At 45.5% G+C, this 10,182-nt stretch overlaps 1 long non-coding RNA gene across 1 annotated transcript; it reads right to left on the bottom strand.

Moving 5' to 3' along the window:
- Positions 1 to 481: 481 nt before the first annotated feature.
- LOC140499440 (uncharacterized) lies at positions 482 to 7,065 on the bottom strand. The gene is made up of 2 exons (XR_011965446.1): positions 5,386 to 7,065; positions 482 to 3,791 (listed from the first exon to the last, which is right to left on the bottom strand). It is a non-coding gene; the product is annotated as an uncharacterized lncRNA (long non-coding RNA).
- Positions 7,066 to 10,182: the final 3,117 nt, after the last annotated feature.

Raw genomic sequence — 10,182 nt, 5'->3', positions numbered from 1 at the left:
GACTAGAAGATCTCGGGTCCAGGCTCTGCCACTTATGCAAAAGTCACTCACTAAACATCAGTCATTGCTTAAGTGTAGATAATAACGCTTACACGACATACCTCCTGGTTTAACTCAGCATAATTTGTATTTCTTGAAGTGCCCAGTACATGCCAGGCACTGAGCAAAGTGCTGAAGATACAAAGAAAGGCAAGAAGAGCTCACCTTCTAATGGAGGAGACAGTGTGGACATAACTGGGCACATACAAAATATATACCTACAGGGTAGATGGAAGGTCATTTAAAAAAGGAAGGCATGAGCCCCTGGGGAGAGGGACCAGAGAGGCCCCAGGAAAGGCCTTTTGTAGAAGATAGAAGAGTTTGGAGCAGTGCAGGGGAACTTCAGAGGTGAGGGGGTTGAAGCATTCCAGACATGGGGCAGAGCTGAGGCAAAAGCACATGGCCAGAAAGCATGACTGAGAATATACCAAGTGTAGGCACTGTGCTGAATGCTAGGGATGCAAAGAAAGGTAAGAATGCACTCCCTGCTCTCAAGAAACTCCAAGTCTAACAGGGAGATGGCATACGGCCAACTATGTATGTACAAGATACAGGCAGAGCATGTTGGATGGGGAGATGGAGGGCCATGGGCAACAACAGCATGATGACCAGTGCCATTGGATGGGTGTAAGAGGCAAGAACAAAGCCTGAAAACTTATAAGGAGTAACTAGGTGGTGAAGAAGATAGAGCCCTGGCCCTAGACTCCGGAGAACCTGAGCTCAAGTCTGGGCAAGTCACTTAACCCTGATTGCTTCTACCTCTTCCCCCCAAAAAACTCCACAACAAATTATAAAGAGCTTCACGTGCCAAACAGAGGAATTTGTATTTGATCCTAGAGGAAACAGGAAACCACTGGAGCTCAGAGAGTAAAGGATGTCAGGCCTTCTTTTTAGGAAAATCACTGATAGCTGAGCAAAGGATGGATTGGGATGAGAGAGACTTAAAGGCAGAAGATTGCAGTTGTACAGGTTCAAGGTGACTCGACTGTGGTGATGTGAGTGTAGAGAGAGGACATATACAAAAGGTCTTCTGAACGTAGAAATGATGAGATTTGGCAAAGGTCTGGACATGTGGTGAGAGCGCAACACCAAGGTTGCAGGCCTGGGTGACTGGGAGGAATGTGGTACCCTTGATAGTAGATTTTGGAAGGATAAAGTTGGGGTTAAGGAGGAGTTCTGTTTTGGACATGTGGCATTTTTAGATGCCTAAATGTATTTTTAGGGTTCAGTTCCCCAGGATCCATGGCCATGGCAATGTCTAGTTTCCAGATGTTAGATAACTCCCAGAATAGTCTCCAGGATCCTAGATAGTAATTCCTAGAATCCTAAGTGACAGGGAGTCCTACTGAGGCTGTACCATGAGATAAGGGGTGACAATGTAATGCTACGTTTGTGCAGAATGATGATTTTGCTAAAGTTAACCTGCAAACTTAATGTTGGCAAGATGCCTTTTTGTTGCCTTATAAAGCAAGTGGGCATTGGTCAGTGAGTGAGAAAACCATTGGGAATCTATAAGGAAAACCATAGGGGAAATCATGGGTCATGCATAGAGGAATGCATGTACCTTCCTCAGACAGCCCCCATTGAGGCTTGAAAGATTTAGGGGAGTGCTCAAGCTGTGCCTGTCTCAATTGACCCCAACTGAGAAGCAGAGGTATTTGCTCCCACTTCTAACCCACCCCTGCCAGAAGGGTGATGAGGGAATGCTGTGGGAGTTAGTGCTTCCATTATCAGCAACCCTTTGAGAAGACTGGAGTAAAACTGATTATTAACCCTCCAAAGGTGTCCCCTGTCTGACCCAATCAAGAGTGAACCTGTTAGAGGCTGGAGTCCCAAAACTCCAATGCCTTCCATGTGTTATCTGTGAAACACTCTATTATATCGAGTTTGACATGTCTAAGAGGCAGAGGGAGATGCATGACTAGCTGAGTAGAGACTAAGGCAGCTTATATATGTCTGGGGATTATATGCATAGAGATGATAATTGGACCCATAGGAATTGATGAGCTCATCTAGGGAGATGATGTAGAGTGGAAAGAGAAGGGGGCCCAGGGCAGAGCTTTGGGGTGTATAGCTGTGGTTGGTGGATAAAAACCCTGCAAAGATGCTAAGAAGGAACAGAGAAAAGAACCAGCAGTCTCATGAAAACCTAGGAGGAGAGAATATGCAGGAGATGCTGATCAGCAGTGTCAAATGTTACAGAGAAGTCTGGAGGATGGGGACTGGGGAAAGAATGAAGAGACCATTGTTAACTTTAGAGAGGGCAGTTTCAGTTGAATGAAGTCGGAAGCCAGATTGCTGGGAGATTAGAAGACCGAAAGGAAGTGGAGGCACCAATTGTAAACAGCTTTCTCAAAGAGTTTAACTACAAAGGGAGGGAGATGTAGCTGGCTAGAGTGGTAGGATCATGTGAGGGGCATATTTATAGGTAGTGGGGAAAGAGCCAAGAGATAGGGAGAGATTGAAGATAAGTGAGAAGATGGGGGCAATTTTCTGCAGAAGTCAGGAGGGGGATGGGATCAACAGTATATATAGAAGGGTTTGCCTCAGCAAAAAGAACCATCTCTTAATCCAAGACTGGAATGAAGGAGAAAAATAGTGGAGGAAGATGTGTAAGGTGAGATGTGGAGAAGGGAAGTGAATGGTCTCAATTTGAGTGGATGGTCTCAAATTTTTATGTGAAGTATGAGGTGAAGTCCTCAGTAGAGAAAGTTGGGGAGGAAATGCTGTGGGAGCAGAGATTTGGAACAGCTGCTGTGGACAGTAGGCCTGTGAATTACCATGCTGCAATGAAGGCCCAGTTGATAGATAAATTTGTAGTCAGGCCAGTCAGCATGGTTTCATTTTCTTCAGATAATTAATACTATATGTCTCTGTGTGTGTATACACACATACATGTGTGTATGTGTGTATATATAAAGTAATACTGGAGAGGAGAACACCAACAGCTGAGACCACCAAGAAAGGCCTTATGTCAGAGATAGCACTTGAGCTTGGCCTTAAAGGGACCTAGAGATTCCAAAAGGTTGAGGTGAGAGGGGAGAGCATTCCAGGCATGGAGATAGTCTGTCACTATCTCCAGTTTGACTGAAGGTAGAATGTGTGGGGGTGTTTGGGAGAGATACCATGAAACCAGTCCAGAAAGACAGATTGCAGTCAGATTGTAAATGCCAAGTAGAATTTATTTTTTATTCTAGAATCAAGAAGGAACCATAGAAAGTATTTAACAGCTGAGTGGAGGATTGCCTGGAGAGAGAAGCTAGTTAAGAGGCTGTTTTAAAAAAAGGTTACTGCAGTAGACCCAGAGGTCTGAATTCCAGTGGTTGTCAACAAGCATTTATTTCACCCATTACAGCCAGGCACTATGCTGTGTTCAGTGAGTGGAAAAGTTGAGTGAAGGGAACAGACATGAAAGATATTTTGGGGGTAGAATCAGTAAAACTTAACAATTGACTGGATATGGGGGGGGAGGGTAGAGGGAAGAGCTGAGGATGCTTCCAGTGTTAGGAACCTGGGTGACCAGAAGGGTAATGGTGCTTTGAATAGAAATAGGGAAGTTAGGAAGAGGGGCAGGTTCTATTTTGGACATGTTGTGTTTAAGATACAGATGGGATATCCAGGTGATGTCCAGCTGGCACTGGGTGATATGGAACTGTAGGTCAAGAAAGAAATAAGGCTTGGATATGTAGATATGGGGATCATCTTCATAGACATGACCGCTGAACCCATGGGAGTTAGTGATTTCACCAAGACTATAAGAGAGAGAAAAGAGGAGAGAACCAATCAGGACAGGATTGTCCTGAGGAAAGGTTTAGGAAATTGCAGGTGCCATGGAAGTGTGAGCTGTCATCTTTCCTAAGCAGGATCATAGAGTTAGAGCTGGAAGAGACTTTGGAGGTGAGGTAATCCACTCATCGTATTCTGTGGATGAGAAGACCAAGTCCAAGCTTGAAGTGCCCTGTCCAGGGTCACACAGTAAGTAGAAAAGCTGTGATTAAACCCATCATTTGACAAGAGAGCCAGAAAATGGTGCTGATATTACTGAGATATAATAATTCTCTCTACTCTTATGGAAATGATATTATTAAGAAATTAAGAAATAATTATAATTATTAGGAAATATATTTCCACTTTTAAACTCACTTCTGAACTCCAGGCATGCATGCATCTCATATCTTTACAAAATGTCTCCACCTGGATCTTCCACTGGCACATCAAACTCAACATTTTAAAAGTCAAGTTCACTAATTTCCTTCCTAATCCAGTGCTTCCTTATGACCCCACTGTCTTCAGCTGTGGTAGTCTGCCTCGCGTTTGAAAACTTAGAGATTATACATATATGTGTGTGTATATATTCCCAGATTCTCATTCCTAAAAGGTCTTCCCACCATCATTTACTGCCCCCCTGAATCCATCCCTGTTGCCAAAATAATGTTTCTTACACATCAGTGGCACAGATCTGGCTATGCCACTCTTTTGCCTCCCAAGTAAAATTCAGATTCCTCTGCCTGGCATTTAACGCCCTCCACAACTTGGCACCATTCAACTTTTCCAGTTCATTCTATTCTCCAGCCAAAATGTTGGACAATCCCCAAGGCTTTCCTGCCTCTGCCCTCTCTCCCCCTCCTTGGCCTACTGAATCCCTGTCAGTCCTTTAAAGCCCAAGACAGCTGTCTACTCCCATTGCCTACTTAGTATGGGACTTCTTCCCTTCTGTCTTCGAGGCACTTGGCATGTAACTTGGATTCATTTGTCTTTTAGTCTCATTTACCCAGCTGACTCCAGGCTCCCTAGAAGTAGCCTTTATGTCTTATCTACACTTTTATCCTGCCCTAGGGCAAGGCCCTCAGTAGTATACTTAATAAATGTCTGTTGTTTTGTGGTGGACTGGATGATGGATGGAGAAAGGTCAGCCACGGGGCAGCAGAGGGGGGGTGGGGTCGGGGCACAGGTCAAGCAGAGAATCCCGGTTGAGCAACTCTTACTACCCGGCCAGGGTGGAGACGCTGCATACAAATGACCTAAAAAGAGTCCGGCGCATCAGAAAAATAGGGGTGTTTTTTTAACGGACTAAAAATCTGTGTCAGATTCTTATATGGTGTGACATAGCGAAACAAGCTGGTTGGAGGGCAGGCGGGCAGGCGGGCAGGGCGCATAAAGGGAGACCGGCTGTGCCCAAGGAAGGGACTGACCAGAGCTGCCCCCACCGTCCTCGGGTCGGCCCACGTCGAAGCGGTGTTCCCAGCTTTTAGGAAAAACCCTAATGACTTGGGATGGATGCGGAGGGGCACGGGCAGAATGGTGGCACTGTGCCCTACAAGGATAGGTAGTCGCCAGGATGCTTACTTTGGAGAAGGTGGGGTCGGAGACGCGGTGCCCAAGCATGGGAAGAGCTGTCACGTGGAAGAGATTCTCTTGGGCCCCACGGGTATAGGAAAGTGCGGAGGGGGAGGCGTATTTAGGCTCGCTGCCTTTGGGGGTGAGGGGCCCGGTTCCGCCTCCGTAAGGGTCTTCACGCCCAGGCTGGGCGACCACAGCTCGGCTGGGGTGGGGCTACGGACCTCGGAAAGCGGCCAACGCCTGGAGGCCTCTCGGCGAACGCCGGAGACTACGTTTCCCAGAACCCTCCACGCTTTCCCCGCGGTCGGCGGACTCCATTTTCCGGATTCTCCAGGGGAGGAGGACGGCCCTGACCCCCAAGGAATCCTTGCCAGAGTGCCCCCACCTCTCTGAGTAAGATGAGGCGGGGCTGGACTAGCGGGCCCTGCACAGGCTTTTCAGCCTGGAGCTATGGTACCGCCACAGGTAGAGGGTACTAACAAGTATTTTGCCCCGGGGTGTTATTTTAATCTTCCGCTAGAGTTCCCCTCGGCTTCCTTAAGAAGCCCAGGCCGGGCCTGAGTGGAGAAAGGAGGTTGCCATGGAGACACATCCCATAAACTGGGCCCGGATGCAGAAGGGCGAGGGCACACTCCCCCTCTCGGCAGAGCAACGCAGAGGATACCGGGAGTGGTAGTTCCAGGGTGCTTTGCGCGCAGGCGCACTACAGATCGGTGTTCGCACGCCTGGTCCTCTACCTCTCGTTTGTGGTTATGGCCTTTCCACACCCTGGGAGGAGCTGGCCCCAACTTGGAGCCTTCCGAAACTGCGTATACGGTTCTGTCCGAGGGACGCCACCGTAACCGGGCCCCTGCAGGATGACGCACACTAAATGGGAGGGTATCTCGGGCAGGGGCCACCCGCCCCCTCCCCGGCGCTCATCTGCTCTAGGGGTGTTGGCAGTTAATAGGACAGGTCTTGGGGGAACCCCCTAGGCGTGGTCCTGGAGGGACCTCGCGAACGTAGGGAGTGGGCAGCCGGGAATCCCACGTGGGGGCATCCCACCCAGTCTGAGATCCTGGGGACTCGAGGGGCAGATCCTTCCCCCCCCTTGGACCTCTCCCTGGTTCCCAGCTTGGGGCTTGGTCCAGGTCCTCTTCTCCCCTCCTACCAGAACGACCCCATGTATCTTCCTCTGTCTAATCGTGGATCTCTCCCTACCTGCTGACTCCCTCCCTGGGATTTACTCCAAACACATACTCCGCCTTCCCACCTTATCCTTCCACCGAATCTGCCCTCCCCAGTCGCCCCTGGTTTCTTAGCTGTCTGCTACAATGGCCTTTCCTCAGTCCTCCTCCCTCTTGACCTCTGCCACCTTTGACCTCTCCTAAGCTTTCATGACCCTGCTCTCTCCTGCTTGTTTTCCTACCTCTCTGAAGGCTCCTTTTCAGCCTCCTACGATGTGTTTTCTTCCAGGTCACACATACCAACCATGGCTGACCCTCAAGGACTCTGTCCTGGGCCCTCTTCTCTCTGTGTGCCATATATCACTCTGAAATGTCATCAGCTCCCATGAGTTTAATGATCATTCCTTGCAGATGATTCCCCCATCTATAGATCAAGTAATAATCCCTCTCCTTAGCACCAGACTCATATAACCAGGTACCTTTTGGATATCTTGAACTGAATAAACTGTAGACTTCTGAAACTCAACATGGTCAAAATAGATTTCACTATCCGCCACTGAGCACTCCCCCAAAAAAATCCTCCTTTCAAAATTACCTATCTCTGTCCAGGTCACTACCATTCTTGAAGTCAGTCACATTTGCCACCTCTGTCATTTTCAGCTCACACTCACTCCATCCCCTGTATCCAATCTTCTGTCTGGTCATGTCTTTTCTATTTCCACAACATCCAGATTCAGCGGTCTATCTACTGCCTAGTAGGACAGTTCTTACTGATACTAAGTTCCTGTCTTCAAGGAGTTTTTGACCATGAGGAGGTACCTGGAGTGGTGAATATAATGTATGGGTGGAGATGCCAGGGGATTTAAGGAAATAAAGAAGGCAAAGGATGGTGGAGATTAGGGCAGGTGTCCCAGAGGAGTTAGTACCTGTCCTGGCTATTGAAGGAAGCAACACTTCTAAAGAAGAGGAGATCCAAGACCAGAGAAGTTGAATTTCATGTCCAGTTCACGTGTCTGAGCACACTGTTCCTTGGAACCGCACTACTGAGACAAAGGAGGAGTGAGAACCTGAGATGGTGATATTACTGGGAGGCGGGAAATCTGCTGCTTTGTTTCTCTTGACCTCCATCTTCTTAGAGAACTTGGAAGCTGACATTTCTAGCCTGATCCGAGGGCTACAAGGCAGGATACCATCTAATTTCAGTTTGTGTGGGATGGCTCAGGTCCCTACATAAATCAATTACTCAGAGGCCTCTCAAAGTGATGACAGAAAAGAGATTTATTCGATTCTCGAGAATCTGGACAATCCTACAGCAGTTCACCTGGAGTAGGAGAGCCCAAGACAAAGAAAGGGCAGTGATTTATATAGACTCTAACGCAAGTCCCTCCCCCCCCACTGACCATTATTCTCATTAGCTGAGAATATGATCTTACATTCTAGACACAAAATCTAACCAATCCCTTTTGAAATGAAGACATTGAAGAATTAGGTAAACTTTATCCAATCATTGAGACCCTAATGTACTACACAGTTTTATACCCTTATATGGAATTATTCTGTTCTAAAAATATAGTAACCTTGAGCTTCTCAGTCTTACCTCACCCCTGGGAGAAGAACTACAATCTGAGAAGTCTTCACTAAACCTATCCCACTCAATCCCTCCTCTTATTTATTAACCTGAAGACTTCTCATGGATATTTTAACCACAGCTCTGTAACATGATCTCACACTGTCTATTAATCTCCTCATCCCAATCAGGATCATTCCTGTCTTTTGCCTCCACAGGTGCTCATCCTTCCTTCTTTAGTATCATCAACTGAATGGCTCCTTCTGTCCTCTCTTCTACTCTAGCAAGTTTTAGTAGAGAATTTCTAACTATTTTAGTAATTAGTGAAATCAAACAAGGTAAACAAATAGGAAGTAATATGATACCACTAATTGCTATGATGCCAAACCACAGTAATCTCTTCCACCAGCTCCCTTCAAAACAGGACCACCAAGATGTATTGAAAAGGGAGTTCCAAGTTTGTTCAGGAACATGAGCAACCTTCCTAATATTTTTGGTGATCTCTTTCACTATTCTTCCATTATCATCAAGTTTTCAAGCAACATGTGGATAAATTGAGCTTTCAAAAAACTCCCCCTTCTTCTGCAAGTAAATAATCTAAGATCAACCTATGTTGCAGTACTGCTTCCCTAGTTTGTGTGGCTTGATCGGCCAATAAGTCCAAATCTTCTGCTGTTTGATTGGTAATAATTCCAAGTACTGCTTGGAGTCTGATTAGTCTATTTAATAGATATATAGGAGTTCTATAACCCCAACTCCCATCTTGAGCCCAAGTTGCAGGCCCATACTCTCTAATTATCCTCTTAGGTGGCCAAGTGTCACCCCACCCATTTGCATTTCCAGTGAGTAAAGGAGGTGTCAATGTTCCTCTTCCTTTTGACTAGATCATCATATAGAGGAACCCCCAGATGCCATTTCCCTGATTCAGGCAAGAAAAAGAATTTAGGTCTCACCAATCCAATATAACAAACACCCCTCCAGTTTAACGGATGGTGAGTATAAGCTGTCTGTCCACATATCCAATAATGTCCTCTCAAAGCAGGATTTTCCTCTAGAAACAGTCTTACCCTATAATCCACAGCCAGAAAGAACTTCACATCTTCCGGGCCTAATGGTCCTCCTTTCATGATCTCTGACTTACACCTCCATAGTTGTTGCTTCCTCTTCCATATACAATGTTGATAATTCTCCCCAGTTCTATTGATTACACTCCAGAAAGTATCAAACATCATCCTATGCATCCCATTCTCCCACTTCCATACCCATTCTTTATATTCTGTGTTATTCTTAGTACTATTCATATATATATAACTCCACAAATAGTCATAGTCATGACCCCTTCACATTCTTTCCCTTATGAATCCTTCTCTTCATACAGAGATTCAAAGGGAAAGGTAAATTAATGAATTGTCCATTTAGAGGTTCCATCTCATACAGCAGTCTGGGGAGAAGTATCATCTTATGCAGTTTTCTGATCTGGATGCTCCTTCAAACAGTCTTCAGCACAGCATCTCAGCATCTTCTTCTTTTCATCTTCTTGTAGAAATCCAGATGTCCGCTCTCCTACAGAACTGAACTTAATACCATCTTAGATTACCATTCCTATCACTCTTACAAAAATCAAAATTGAAACTTTGACAAATTGTCATTTTTTTTTAAAAAAAAAAAGAAAGAAAATTCACATTAAAATGCAGCTTCTACATTTCACAGTAAGTCATTATTAATTCCCTCATTAGGAAGATGAGATTTCACTAAGAAGTCAATACCAGGCTCCAGTACTTATATAAATACAATAAATAATCATTTTTAACACGGTGCATATCACATCTTAAAACAATTCCAACTTCTGATCATGTGATGCTTCTTTTAAAGAATTTACAATATAATCCACAAACGATTTTTCATTTAACATTAACCAACTGAGACAAAATAATAACTATGCATGCTAGTCTCACAAGCCCTTGACCTAATCATCTCCACACTATTACTAAGAATTAAAGGACCCTAACTTATTGTTGTTGGTCTAAAGTCCTAAACCTGTTAGCTTAATTTTAGACTCAACCTCAGATG

This window comes from Notamacropus eugenii, chromosome 4 (genome assembly GCF_028372415.1).
Source record: "Notamacropus eugenii isolate mMacEug1 chromosome 4, mMacEug1.pri_v2, whole genome shotgun sequence".
Lineage (NCBI taxonomy): Eukaryota > Metazoa > Chordata > Mammalia > Diprotodontia > Macropodidae > Notamacropus > Notamacropus eugenii.
Note: the sequence above shows the minus strand (reverse complement) of the source record. Positions and strands in the feature narration are given on the sequence as shown.